The sequence below is a fragment of the Elephas maximus genome, chromosome X, assembly GCF_024166365.1.
Source record: "Elephas maximus indicus isolate mEleMax1 chromosome X, mEleMax1 primary haplotype, whole genome shotgun sequence".
NCBI lineage: Eukaryota > Metazoa > Chordata > Mammalia > Proboscidea > Elephantidae > Elephas > Elephas maximus.
Window position 1 is genome coordinate 131,587,520 of NC_064846.1, and position 14,856 is coordinate 131,602,375.

Sequence of the window (14,856 nt, forward strand, 5' to 3'; positions counted from 1 at the left end):
ACAACAACAGGCACATAGACCAATGGAACAGAATTGAGAATCCAGATATAAATCCATCCACGTATGAGCAGCTGATATTTGACAAAGGACCAGTGTCAGTAAATTGGGGAAAAGATAGTCTTTTTAACAAATGGTGCTGGCATAACTGGATATCCATTTGCAAAAGAATGAAACAGGACCCATACCTCACACCATGCACAAAAACTAACTCCAAGTGGATCAAAGACCTAAACATAAAGACTAAAACGATAAAGATCATGGAAGAAAAAATAGGGACAACCCTAGGAGCCCTAATACAAGGCATAAAGAGAATACAAAACATTACCAAAAATGACGAAGAGAAACCCGATAACTGGGAGCTCCTAAAAATCAAACACCTATGCTCATCTAAAGACTTCACCAAAAGAGTAAAAAGACCACCTACAGACTGGGAAAGAATTTTCAGCTATGACATCTCTGACCAGCGCCTGATCTCTAAAATCTACATGATTCTGTCAAAACTCAACCACAAAAAGACAAACAACCAAATCAAGAATCAAGAATTGGGCAAAGGATATGAACACACACTTCATTAAAGAAGATATTCAGGCAGCTAACAGATACATGAGAAAATGCTCTCGATCATTAGCCATTAGAGAAATGCAAATTAAAACTGCGATGAGATTCCATCTCACTCCAACAAGGCTGGCATTAATCCAAAAAACACAAAATAATAAATGTTGGAGAGGCTGCGGAGAGATTGGAACTCTTATACACTGCTGGTGGGAATGTAAAATGGTACAACCACTTTGGAAATCTATCTGGCGTTTCCTTAGAAAGTTAGAAATAGAACTACCATACAACCCAGAAATCCCACTCCTGGGAATATACCCTAGAGAAACAAGAGCCATCACACAAACAGATATATGCACACCCATGTTTCTTGCAGCTCTGTTTACAATAGCAAAAAGCTGGAAGCAACCAAGGTGTCCATCAACAGATGAATGGGTAAATAAATTGTGGTACATTCACACAATGGAATACTACGCATCGATAAAGAACAGTGACGAATCTGTGAAACATTTCATAACATGGAGGAACCTGGAAGGCATTATGCTGAGCGAAATTAGTCAGAGGCAAAAGGACAAATATTGTATAAGACCACTATTATAAGATCTTGAGAAATAGTATAAACTGAGAAGAACACATACTTTTGTGGTTACGAGGGGGGGAGGGAGGGAGGGAAGGAGAGGGTTTTTTATTGATTAATTAGTAGATAAGAACTGCTTTAGGTGAAGGGAAGGACAACACTCAACACATGGAAGGTCAGCTCAATTGGACTGGACCAAAAGCAAAGAAGTTTCCGGGATAAAATGAATGCTTCAAAGGTCAGCGGAGCAAGGGCGGGGGTTTGGGGACCATGGTTTAAGGGGACTTCTAAGTCAATTGGGAAAATAATTCTATTATGAAAACATTCTGCATCCCACTTTGAAATGTGGCGTCTAGGGTCTTAAATGCTAACAAGCGGCCACCTAAGATGCATCAATTGGTCTCAACCCACCTGGAGCAAAGGAGAATGAAGAACACCAAGGTCACATGACAACTAAGAGCCCAAGAGACAGAAAGGGCCACATGAACCAGAGACCTACATCATCCTGAGACCAGAAGAACTATTTGGTGCCTGGCCACAATCGATGACTGCCCTGACAGGGAGCACAACAGAGAACCCCTGAGGGAGCAGGAGATCAGTGGGATGCAGACCCCAAATCCTCATAAAAAGACCAAACTTAATGGTCTGACTGAGACTAGAGGAATCCCGGCAGCCATGCTCCCCAGAACTTCTGTTGGCACAGGACAGGAACCATCCCCGAAGACAACTCATCAGACATGAAAGGGACTGGACAGTGGGTGGGAGAGAGATGCTGATGAAGAGTGAGCTAATTATATCAAGTGGTCACTTGAGATTGTGTTGGCATCTCCTGTCTGGAGTGGGGATGGGAGGATAGAGAGAGTTGGAAGCTGGCAAAATTGCCACGAAAGGAGAGACTGGAAGGGCTGACTCATTAGGGGGAGAGCAAGTGGGAGTACGGAGTAAAATGTATGTAAACTTATATGTGACAGACTGACTTGATTTGTAAACATTCACTTGAAGCTCAATAAAAGTTAAAAAAAAGTGATTGGCTTAAGCAACTCTACATTCATAGGGCTTCATTAACATAACATAGAAAATTCTAATCCCAAGTGGGATTACATCCACAGGTATGGGGGTTAGGATTTACAACATGTATTTTGGGGGGAGACAATTCAATCCATAACACCCCCCAAAAACAATGTTCATAGAATTTAAACAGTCAATAGAATAGGAATTCTGGATGTTCAATAAACATGTGAAAGGATGTTTATTTTCGCTAGTAGACTGGGGAATGCAAATTAAAATAACAAAGTGTCATTCTATACTCATTAAAAAAAAACCCTATACTCATTAAAAAAAAAAATTAGGTCCAGAAAAATATACAAGATTTGTAATACCAAGTGTCAGTGAGATTGTGGAAAAAGTGAAGCTCTCATACATTTATAATGTTGTTAGGTGCCATCAAGTTGGTTCCGACTCATAGTGACCCTAAGTATAACAGAACAAAACACTGCCTGGTCCTGCACCATCCTTACAATTGTTGTTATGCTTGAGCCCCATTGTTGCAGTCACTGTGTCAATCCATCTCACCGAGGGTCTTCCTCTTTTCCGCTGACCCTCTATTTTACTAAGCATGATGTCCTACTCCAGGGACTGATCCCTTCTGATAATATGTCCAAATTATGTGAGACATAGTCTCGCCATCCTTGCTTCTAAGGAGCATTCTGCTTGTACTTCTTCCAAGACAGATTTGTTTGCTCTTCTGTCAGCCCATAGTATATTCAATATTCTTCCCCAACACCGTAATTCAAAGGCATCAACTATTCTTTGGTCTTCCTTATAAATCTTCCAGCTTTCCCATGCATATGAGGTGATTGACCTTTCAAGTGATTATACACCATAGTACTCTGATTGTATAAATAAACTTTACTTATACAACCTTATGTACACAACTTATATAATCTTATGTATAACAGATTTTTTTTTTGTAACAGAATGAAACATTGCCCAAGCCTATGTCATCTTTATGATCAGCGGTTTAACTCCAGATAATTGCAGTGGTGGAATCCATGGATGGCACAAATGGTTAAGCACTTCACTAATGAAAAGGTTGGCAGTTCAACACCCAGACTTGCCTAGGGAGAAGAGCCTGGGATATGGGAAGAAGAAGAAGAACAAGAACAACGAATTATGATAACCTTTACCCACTTAGTAACAATATTGGTATACAATATTGGTATAGTAACTTTTAAACCATAAATAATGTTATTAGAAGCCATATTTTCAGTGTAAGAGAAAAGGAAAACAAAGGTAAAAGAAATCAGGTAAAAATTCTTTATTGTCAAATTGAATGGAAAATTTCAACATGAACTTGTGAAACTAGGCCACTAAAAAATACCAAGAAGCAATCACACATCCAGGAGCAATGAGTACTCTTAGCTCTCAGATCTTGGTTTCTCCACTAAAAGAAATCAGAGCTCCTTGGAGAAATCCGTCATTCCAGGTCTGGAGCAGGGAAAGTATAAGGTGAGTCTGGCTAACCTTGTGTGAGAAAGTAAGGACTCTCAAAGCCTGATGAAAATATGTCAAAAGAATGTGGGAGGAGGCTTAAAATCATTCCTCTGGCCAAATTTGAGGGTCTTTCAGCATCAAAAAGAATAACGATGTCATTGATGGCAACACACTGAATAAATAAAAATCCATGAGTCCAAGTGGCAGATGCTGGTTGTTCTGCCCTACCCATTCTCCCTAGTCAGTGGACTTCTAACTACCAGCACCTGTGTTCCTTTGCCTGCAGGCTTTCTCTAGATTTTGAAGCCCTTTCTGCCTGGTAATAATGCCAAGGAATTAATGCTGCTTTTTTTTTTTTTTTAGAAGCAGTCCTCGGAAACCCTGGGTGGCACAAACAGGTAAGCACTCCACTACTAAATGAAAAGTTGGTGGTTGGAATCCACCCAAAGGTGCCTTGGAAGAAAAGCCTGACAATCTACTTCTGAAAGATCACAGCCATTGAAAACCCTACGGGGTGGCAGTTCTACTTTGATACACATGAGGTTGCTGTCAAATCAACTCAACAGCAACTGGTTTAGGAGCAGTCATCAAACAGTTACTGAGGGAAGTTGGTGGATAAATACTCCTCAGATGAGATAACTCAAAGGCACTTGTTCCACACTGTCTCCCCGAGATGTGCATCCTGATTTTTGTTGTTTTTAGTTGCCATTGAGTAGGCTGTTACTCATGGCGACCTTATGTATAACAGAAGGTAACATTGCCTGGTTCTATGCCATCTTTATGATCACTGGTTTGTTTAACTCCAGGTAATTACAGTGGTGGAATCTTGGATGGTGCAAAGGGTTAAGCACTTGACTACTAACTGAAAGGTTGGCAGTTCAACACCCAGAGGAGCCTCATAAGAAAAGCCTGGCAATCTGCTTTTGAAAGGTCATAACCTTGAAAACCCTATGGAATGCAGTTCTACTCTGCAACACATGGGATTGCCATGAATCAGAATCAACTTGATGGCAACTGGTTTTGGTTACTAAGATAATTGATATAGGCATATGCCGTCAATGTACGTTAAAACCATTAGGTAAAAGGGTGATAGGGAAGAGAAAAACTTTCCACTTTTAGGAGATACAGGTTATAAATGTAGGCGTTAAATAAAAACATGAGGAAACATTCTGAGAAATCCAGATAGTAGGGTATTCTACTAATCAACTGGCCTGATCAGCTCAAAATGTCAATCTCCTGGGAACAAATTGTAGGTATGACTGTTCTAGAAAAAAAGAGATTAAGAAAACATAACAACCAACATAACAAGTGAATCTTGATTAGATCTGTGAAGAAAAAAATAGTTATAAAAAGACATTTTGGGGGGGAAACTGGAGAAATTTGATGTGGACAGTGTATTAGATGAGGTTAGGGAACTGTTAATTTTCCTGGATGCAATAATGATGTGGAGTTTATATAGGAGAATGCCTTATTCTTAGGAGATGTTTGTGGAAGTACTTAGGGTGCAAGTGTCATAATGATGCCTGCAACTTAGGTTTAACTGATTCAGCTGTGTGTGTGTGTGTGTGTGTAGAGCTAGCATAATGTAAGGAATGAGAAAGAAAAAAAATAAACATCGTAAAATATTAACAATTACTAGAACTCCATAGCAGATATGTGGATGTTCATTGTACTATTCTCTTATCTTTCTGTATGTTTGAAAATGTTCATTACAAAAATTTAAAAAATATATACATCTGAGGTAAATATAGCAAAATATCAATATTTTTAAAACAGATGGTGGGTACATCCTTGTTTATTATGTTGCTCTCTATATTTCTCTTTATTTTGAAAATGTTTCACAACATAAGTAAAAAATAAGTAACCAAAACAAAGCATTAATGAATGAGCTGGAGTTTATGAGCTAAAGAAAGAGAAGATATTTTGGGTAGAAGGAACAGAGTGTGTAAAAGCCTAAAGCTTATAAAAAGCATATTTTACTCATTCAATACAGCTGCCATGATTGTTGGGGCGTGAGGCATTGGTGATTCAGTGGTAGAACTCTTGGCTTCCATGCAGGATACCTGGGTTTGATTCCCAGCCAATGCACCTCATGCACAGCCACTGTTTGTCAGTGGAGACTAGCGTGTTGCTGATGCTGAAAAGATTTCAGCAGAACTTCCAGACTAAGATGGACTAGGAAGAAAGGGCCTGGAAATCTACATCTGAAAATCAGCCAATGAAAATTCTATGGATCATAAAGGCCTCATCTGCAACTGATCATCGGGGTAGTGCAGGACCAGGCAGCATTTCATTCCATTGTGCGTGGGGTTGCCATTAGTTCTGGGCTGACTTGATGGCAGCTAACAACAATGTTTATTGGGGAAGGATCTGGAGGACCATGAGGCTAGATCAGCCAGCAGGAGGTCCATGCAAGGCCTTGAAGGACAGACAAAAGGGCTCAGAATTTAAGATGAAGGGAATGAAGCATCACAGAAAGTCTTTAAGCTAAGAATAAGTATAAATGAGAGAAAGATAGACTAGAATAAGGACAAGTCAGGAGCAACAGTCCAGGTGAGAGGTGTCTGGGGCCTAATCCCTTCCTGGGTGGTGGGAACAGAGAAGATTTTGAAGAAGTGTAAAATTATTTTCAAGAATTTTCCTTCCAACATACTATATAGCTCATAATGCTTTCCTTTCTAATTAGAGGAACCTGGAGAAACTGAATTAACACTAATGAGCAACCAATGCTTTCTAAATTCACTAAGACAGAATTTAGAAATTTATATAACTTTATAACAAACGCACATTTATAGAACCTGTGTGGGAGATATTTGGTCTGATAAAAAGAATAATTGAGCTGATAGGAGATATTTTCAGCTACAGTGGTGTATTTATTGAGATTTCTTTTTACCAAAACCAGGCACACTCTAATAAATGCTATTAAAACAGAAGGAACTCCCCTAAAAGTACACCATGACTACATTCTCTCAGATTTTAGTCATATATTCTGTCAGCTGATAGATACATGCCTTCCCTTGGTTTACCACTTTAGCATTACTTTGGTCAGAAAAAAAATGCCACAATATGGATGGAGCTTGAAGACATTATGCTGAGCGAAACAAGCCAATCATACGAGGACAAATATCGTATGAGCTCATGTATATAAAAAAACAAGAAAGGCAAATATGTAGAGAACAAAGTTTATTAGTGTTTACTAGGGGCAAGGGGGAGGGAGAAAGTAGGGATAATGGTGACAGGAAAAAAATCACCAAAAAAAAAGAGATAGAATGGAAAGAGAGCTGATGCTAACCTTTATGAGAACTTTCTGTGAAAATTAGAAATGGTTCTCCTTTCTTGAAAACTTATTAATGTGTTGGACAGACTTTAAAGTGATCCTATTATCCCTGTTTCCTGAAGTTCACACCTCGCAGGATTCCTTCCACTAGAGTGTGGGAAGAACCTGTGGCTTGCTTCCAAACAACAGAATATGGCAAAAGTGATGTGATGTCACTCCTGTGGTTACATTATATAACACTCTCCGTCTTACTAACAGATTTTCTCTCTTTCTCCCTTGCTGGCTTAGGAAGGGTCACATAACAAGGAACTTATGGAGTCCTCCAGGAGCTTAGAAGAGCCTCCAGCCAACTGTCAACAAGAAGCCAGAGCCATCAGACTCACAGTGGCAAGGAAATGAATTTTGCCAACAACCACAAGAGCTTGGAAGTCGATCCATCCCCATTCAAGCCTCCAGATAAGAACCAAATCCTGGATGACACCAGAATTGCAGGCTTGTGGAGGACCCAGCTAAGACATGCCCAGACTCTGGACAAACAAAAACTGTGAGATAATAAACATCTGTTGTTTTAAACCTCCAATTTGTGGTAATTTTTTATGCAACAGTAGAAAACTACTACATATATTAATGCACAGCTCAGCAACCATACACAGTGACCACTGCTGACTTCTCCAGCCACATTAGGAGACTCTGAAAGTGGCCTGTGTGTAAGGAACAGGGAAAGGAAGGAAAGGGGGATGAGGAAGAAGGGGGACACTATCACTAGGACTTCAGCAGTGGTGTTCAGTGATCCTATAAATTAAACAGCTTTTTAAATTGTCGGCTAGAATACATGCATCCCATTAAAAATCAGACAAGGCATGCTCAGATACGTTCCACTGGGTCTGTGGAGCTTTCCAGAGCCTGAGAACGGCATCTGCTTATTCACAGGCACGTACCTGCCCTACATTCTTGCGCACTTACCCCCTGCCCAGCACATAAACCATAAGAAGTGCACACACTCCACCCCAAGATGAAGTGAATGTGACAAGTTCAGAGTAAAGGAGAATGCTGGAATCCAGGCCCTGAAAGTACAGTCAGGAGGAGGCAGAGCCATGTGCACCTGTGTGTGTCCAGGTAAGTGTGAGTACAGGCTCTGTGGAGGTGTGTATGATCAGGTGCACAAGTGAAAGTTTATGGAGTAGAGGGCTCTCTTCTGCTACTCCAGAACTCTGGCAAAAGGTCTAGAATATCTACACTCACCTGCAGACTCACATCTAAGTTAGTTTGATATACGTCTACAATGTGAATAATGCTCCCTTAGATGTGGTAACCTTGTACAGTGCACAATCTGAACAACCGTACCCAGAGACTCTGAAGGGGAATGGGGTTTAATGAGGAGTAATACCTATTCTAGAATCCTGAAATCACATTGCAAAACAAAATCTCAAGAATATTTTGTCCAGTTGTCTGCCTCAAACCAAATAATTATCTAGCAATAATAACCTCGATATGTGAATACCTATCCTATTTTAAAGAACTCCATAACTGCTAGTAATGCTTGGCATATGGTTATGCTCATATCTTGGTCACTGGTGTGTTGATATTTCATTGCCTACTCAGGAGCTTCATTACACTTTCATGTGTTTGTGAGAAGATGAATTTAAATATCATCAATTCAGTATATGGAAGACCATTAGATATCTATTTATAACTGCTGGTGTGAGTCAGCCACCCACCAACTAAGGTTAAAATATGCTCAGTTGTTTTGACATTGTATATGGCAACCCAACACAAGCCAAATCAATGGTAAGAACTTATCATGGTTACTTGTAGTCACTTAAGTCAGTCTAAAAAGGAGACCCACTAATGCCATTTATAGAAACATTCTAAATTCATTTGGGGACCTATGAGCCCACTCCCAATTATAGTCATGCTGACATCCACAAATTATAATTTGTTTTATACTTTTTACCTACCCACTGACTACCTTGAAGATGCTTTACTTTCTATTACCCTCCTAGAAGAGACCTAAGAATAGCAAAGCAAAACAATCTTCTTCCACTCTTTACAAAAAAAAAAAAAACTAAACCCACTGCCATCGAGTCGATTCCGACTTATAGCGACCCTATAGTATGGAGTATAACTGCCCCATAGAGTTTCCATGGAGTGCCTGGTGGATTTGAACTGCCAGCCTTTTGGTTAGCAGCCATAGCTCTTAACCACTACATCACCTGGGTTTCCTCTCTTTGGGAGGTGGTATTTTAATATAATCAAAACTGCACTGATGTAGATTACTTCCTTCTTATCTGCATGGCCTGTCAATCTATCATGCAAAGACCTCCATTGATTCTAACATAATTTGATTATTCCTGTTGCTTGAACTTGCCTGGTAATTGCAAGTTTTAAAATAAATTGTTTTATTATCATTCCAATTGTTGGAGCTTTTTACACACACAAGAAAATGCCTAAGCCTGATTCTAATGGGTGAGTAAGCTTAAAAAAAATAAATAAAAATATTAAAAAAAAAATTTTTTTTAAGCTTACTCACCCATTAGAATCAGGCTTAGGCATTTTCTTGTGTGTGTAATCGCATGATGCATGTTATTTTCCTTAAGAGCATTTGAGTCACAATACTGATCAGTCAGTCCTCACGTACCCAAAGATATGTCATTACCCTCTTGATTTTATTCTAACTAAAAAATAGTCCCAAGGAAAACATCTCCCAAAATAGTACTCTTTCAATACTCCACTTTGTTCTCAACCATAGAAAAATCCAAAATAAGAAATTGTAGCTGCATTGGCCCGGAAAGGCAAAAGTATGAGTTTTTTCTTATACTTTCCTTCCCCAGACACCCTAACTATATATTCCCCAAAAGAACTTTAGGTCTCAGAATCACTACCTAGCTCACCTAATTTAAAAAAAAAAGAAATTATTCTTTTAAAGTTGTTTATAATCGCATCTTAATATATTTTTTATTTCAAGATGTACAGTGATGGTTTGTACTTTTTTTAATAAATTTTATTAGTTGATTCAAATCACCAACTTTATCTTTTGTTCATTCTTTCTATTGTACATTTGTTTTCCGTTTCATTATTTTTCTTTTTTCTACTTTCTCTGAGTTTAATTTGGCTTTCTTTTCCTAATTTCTTTACATGAATGTTTAGCTCCTTGGCTTCCAGCCTTCCTTTTTCATTACATATATTTAAAACTATAATTTTTCCTCTAATTTCAGCTTTAAATTCATTCCACAAGTTTGGTATATAGTAGTTTTCTTATTATTTGGGTCAAAGTATTTTCTAATTCTTATGCTCTATTTAGAAGTATATTTCTTAATTTCTAAACACTTGGGAATTTTCTAGCTATCTGTCTTTTTTTTTTTTTTTAATTGCTGTGTGGTCCTAGAACATACTTTGTATGATTCAGTTCTTTTAAATGTGCTGAAACTTCTGTTCCTTCATCATCCTTGTTCTTGTTAGTGCGAAGGAATTGATTCTGACTCATAGTGACCCTGTATACGTACGATAGAACAAAATGTTGCCCAGTCTTGTGCTATCCTCACAATCGTTGCTATGTTTGAGCTTATTGTTACAGCCACTGTGTCAATCCATCTTCTTGAGTGCCTTCCTCTTTTTCACTGACCGTCTACTTTACCAACCATGATGTCCTTCTCCAAGGACTGGTCCCTCCTGGTAACATGTCCAAAGTACTTGAGATGAAGTCTCGCCATCCTCTCTTCTAAGGAGCATTCTGGCTGTACTTCTTCCAAGACAGTTTTGTTCATTCTTCTGGCAGTCCATGGTACATTCAATATTCTTTCCCAACATCACAATTCAAAGGCATCACTTTTTCTTCATTCTTCCTTATTTGTTGTCCAGCTTTCACATGCATGTGAGGCAATTGAAAAGACAATGGCTTGGGTCAGGTCCACCTTAGTTCTCAAAGGGACGTCTTTTTTTTTTTTAACACTTTAAAAGAGGTCTTTTGGGGGCAGGGCCAAGATGACAGAATAGACAGATGCTTCCGGCGAGCCCTCTTACAACAAAGACCCAAAAAAAACAAGTGAAACGAGTATATTTATGAAAAGCTAGGAGCCCTGACATCAAAGGCAATGTTAGAAAACAAACTGAGGGGTAGGGGGAGGAAGAGGCAGTTCAGAAGCGGAGAGGAGTTACCAGGCCTGAATCGCCAGGAGCCCACAAGCACCGTTCCCAGAAGCAGCTGGGGCGGACTGATACTATCATTTGGCAGCAGTTTCCTCACTGAGAAGCAGCCAGCCACACAGCCTACTCACAACTCCGGAACCAGAGAAGAATGATGCTCTCAGCAAAAGCTAAGTACTTGCGTATATTTTACATCACCCCCTCTTCCCCCCCACCCCTTCTCACAAGCCAGCTTCAGCAGCTGATTTCCCTGGGCCTGATATAGGCCCTGTTGAGCACCTAGAGCCATCCTCCCGGCCTTGGAGAAGGAATAAATTTGCAAGTGGGGGAAAACATAATTTGCCAGCTCCTACTAACCAGGGAAGCTCAGGACAGAAGCGGCTCCTGTCCAGGAATAAACAGTCCAAGGACTTTGAGTACCTTTCCCCTCTGCATGGACCTGTGTGGGCCTATTTCAGGAGAATAGGCTCTTGTTGGCAGAATACAACTGTTTCAGCTGTGTGGGGAAGAGGTAGGTATTTGATGTTTGACATTGCTTTGCCTATTAAACAGGGTCCTCACCTACCCACATCAGGGGACTAAGGACGGTTGGCTCCACTCAGGTCATCCAGCCACCTGTGACAGAGGTCCAAGGATAACTGGTACCTCCTGGTCCTTACAACCAAAAACATTGGGTGACCATGGTCCATCTGCAGAACCCACCCACCTGTACGCTCCAAGGAACAGGGACACACTTTCCTCAGACACGCTTGGGGATGATTTTCAGCCCCCTGCCTTGTTCAGAGTGTGACTCCCTGCTGCAACCAAATACCGGTACCTACACCAATCACCCTTGTCCCTCTAAGACTATAGGACACAGCCTGTACCACACACTTGATGATCAGCTACCTGGACACCTGAGCTGAATTCATACAAGAAAATTGAATGGACTCCTAGATTGATATACCTGATAACATCTCTAGCCATCTGGGGACACGATGTCAGTGCTCCAAAGGCAAAAATAATCAAGCTAGCTCACTCAAGCAACCCATTTGGGCATATCAAAACAAAACAAAGCAAGAAGCTACAACACAGTAAGCAAACATTAAAAAAAACTAACACAATAACTTATAGATGGTTCGAAGACAACAGTCAATATAAAGTCACATAAAGAAACAGACCATAATCGCCTCAACAAGCTCTCAAAACAAAGAATCCAGGGATCTTCTAGATGAAAGCACATTCCTGGAATTGCCAGAGGGAGAATACAAAAGATTAATATACAGAAACCTTCAAGACATCAGGAAGGAAATGAGGCAATATGCAGAACAAACCAAGGAACACACAGATAAAGCAGTTGAAGAAATTAAAAAGATTATTCAGGAACATAATGAAAAGTTTAATAAGCTGGAAAAATCCATAGACAGACAGCAATCAGAAATTCAGAAGATTAACAATAAAATCATAGATGTAGACAACTCAATAGAGAGTCAGAGGAGCAGAATTGAGCAAGTGGAAGGCAGAATTTGTGAACTTGAAGATAAAGCACTAGGCACCAATATATTTGAAGAAAAATCAGGTAAAAGAATTTTAAAAAAATGAAGAAGTTTTAAGAATCATGTGGGACTCTATCAAGAGAAATAACCTATGAGTGACTGGAGTACCAGAACAGGGACGGATAACAGAAAATACAGACAGAATTGCTGAAGATTTGTTGGCAGAAAACTTCCCTGATACCGTGAAAGATGAGAATATATCTATCCAAGATGCTCATCGAACTCCACATAAGGTAGACTTAAAAAAGTCACCAAGACATATTATAATCAAACCTGCCAGAACCAAAACCAAAGAGAGAATTTTAAGAGCAGCTAGGGATAAAAGAAAAGTCACCTACAAAGGAGAGTCCATAAGAATAAGCTCAGACTACTCAGCAGAAACCATGCAGGCAACAAGGCAATGGGATGACTTATACAAAAATTTCCCAGTTAAGAATCATATATCCAGCAGAACTGTCTCTCAAATATGAAGGTGAAATTAGGACATTTCCAGATAAACAGAAGATTAGGGAATTCATAACAACCAAACCGAAACTACAAGAAATACTAAAGGGAGTTCTTTAGTTAGAAAATCAATAATATCAGGTATCAACCCAAGACTAGAACACTGGACAGAGCAATCAGAAGTCAACCCAGACAGGGAAATCAAAAATATATCAAGGTAAAAAACGCTCAAAACAGGGAAACAGCTATGTAATTATGTAAAAGAAGACAACATTAAAACAATAAAGAGGGACTAAGAATTGTAGACATAGATCTTCTGTATGGAGAGAAAGACAAGGCGATACAAAGAAATAAACGTTAGCTTTAAATTTACAAAAACAGGGGTAAATGATAAGGTAACCACAAAGGAGATAAACTATCCTACTCATCAAAATAAAATACAAGAAAAAAATAGAGGCTCATCAGAAACAAAATCAACAACAATGAATATGAGGAAAGGACAATATACAAAGATAATCTACTCAGCACGTAAAATTAAGTGGGAAAAAGAAACTGTCAACAACACAGAAAAAAAGACATCAAAATAATAGCACTAAATTCGTACCTATCAATAATTATGGTGAATGTAATCGGACTAAATGAACCAATAAAGAGACAGAAAGTGGCAGAATGGATTAAAAAACATGATCCGTCTATAGACTGCCTACAAGAGACACATCTTAGACTTAGAGACACAAACAAACTAAAACTCAAAGGATGGAAAAAAATATATCAAGCAAACAACAGTCAAAAAAGAGCAGGAGTGGCAATATTAATTTCTGACAAAATAGACATTAAAGTTAAATCCATCATAAAGGACAAGGAAGGACACTATATAATGATTAAAGGGACAATATATCAAGACGATATAACCATATTAAATATTTATGCACCCAATGACAGGGCTGCAAGATACCTAAAACAAACTCTATCAGCATTGAAAAGTGAGCTAGACAGCTCCACCATAATAGTAGGAGACTTCAACACACCACTTTTGGTTAAGGACAGGACATCCAGAAAGAAGCTCAATAAAGACACGGAAGATTAAATGCCACAATCAACCAACCTGACCTCATAGACGTATACAGAACACTCCACCCTAGTGCACATGGAACATTCTCTAGAACAGACCACATATTAGGTCATAAAGCAAGCCTTAGCAGAATCCAAAACATCGAAATACTACAAGGCATGTTCTCTGACCATAAGGCCATAAAAGTGGAAATCAATAACAGGAAAAGCAGGGAAAAGAAATCAAACACTTGGAAACTGAACAATACCCTGCTCAAAAAAGACTGGATTCTAGAAGACATTAAGGATGGAATAAAGAAATTCATAGAATCCAATGAGAATGAAAAAACTTCCTATCAGAACCATTGGGACACAGCAAAACTGCTGCTCAGAGGCCAATTTATATCAGTAAATACACACATTCAAACAGAAGAAAGGGCCAAAATCAAAGAATTATCCCTACAACTTGAACAAATAGAGAGCAACAAAAGAAACCCTCAGGCACCAGAAGAAAGCAAGTAAGAAAAATTAGAGCAGAATTAAGTGAAATAGAGAATAAAAAAAAACAATTGAAAGAGTTAAGAAGACCAAAAGCTGATTCTTGGAAAAAATTAACAAAATTCATAAACCATTGGCCAAACTGACAAAAGGAAAACAGATGAGGAAGCAAATAACCCGAATAAGAAATGAGATTGGCGATATTACAACAGACCCAACTGAAATTAAAAGAATCATATCAGATTACTACAAAAAACTGTAATCTAACAAATTTGAAAACCTAGAAA

The 14,856-nt window shown here is 38.9% G+C and overlaps 1 long non-coding RNA gene across 1 annotated transcript in view; it reads right to left on the reverse strand.

Annotated features, from left to right (window-relative positions):
* Nucleotides 1-342: 342 nt before the first annotated feature.
* The window catches only part of LOC126069539 (uncharacterized), a 568,225-nt gene continuing 553,711 nt past the window's right edge, over nucleotides 343-14,856 (reverse strand). Inside the window, exon 3 of the long non-coding RNA XR_007515940.1 lies at nucleotides 343-377. This is a non-coding gene — a long non-coding RNA (uncharacterized LOC126069539). The remainder of the gene's footprint in view (nucleotides 378-14,856) is intronic.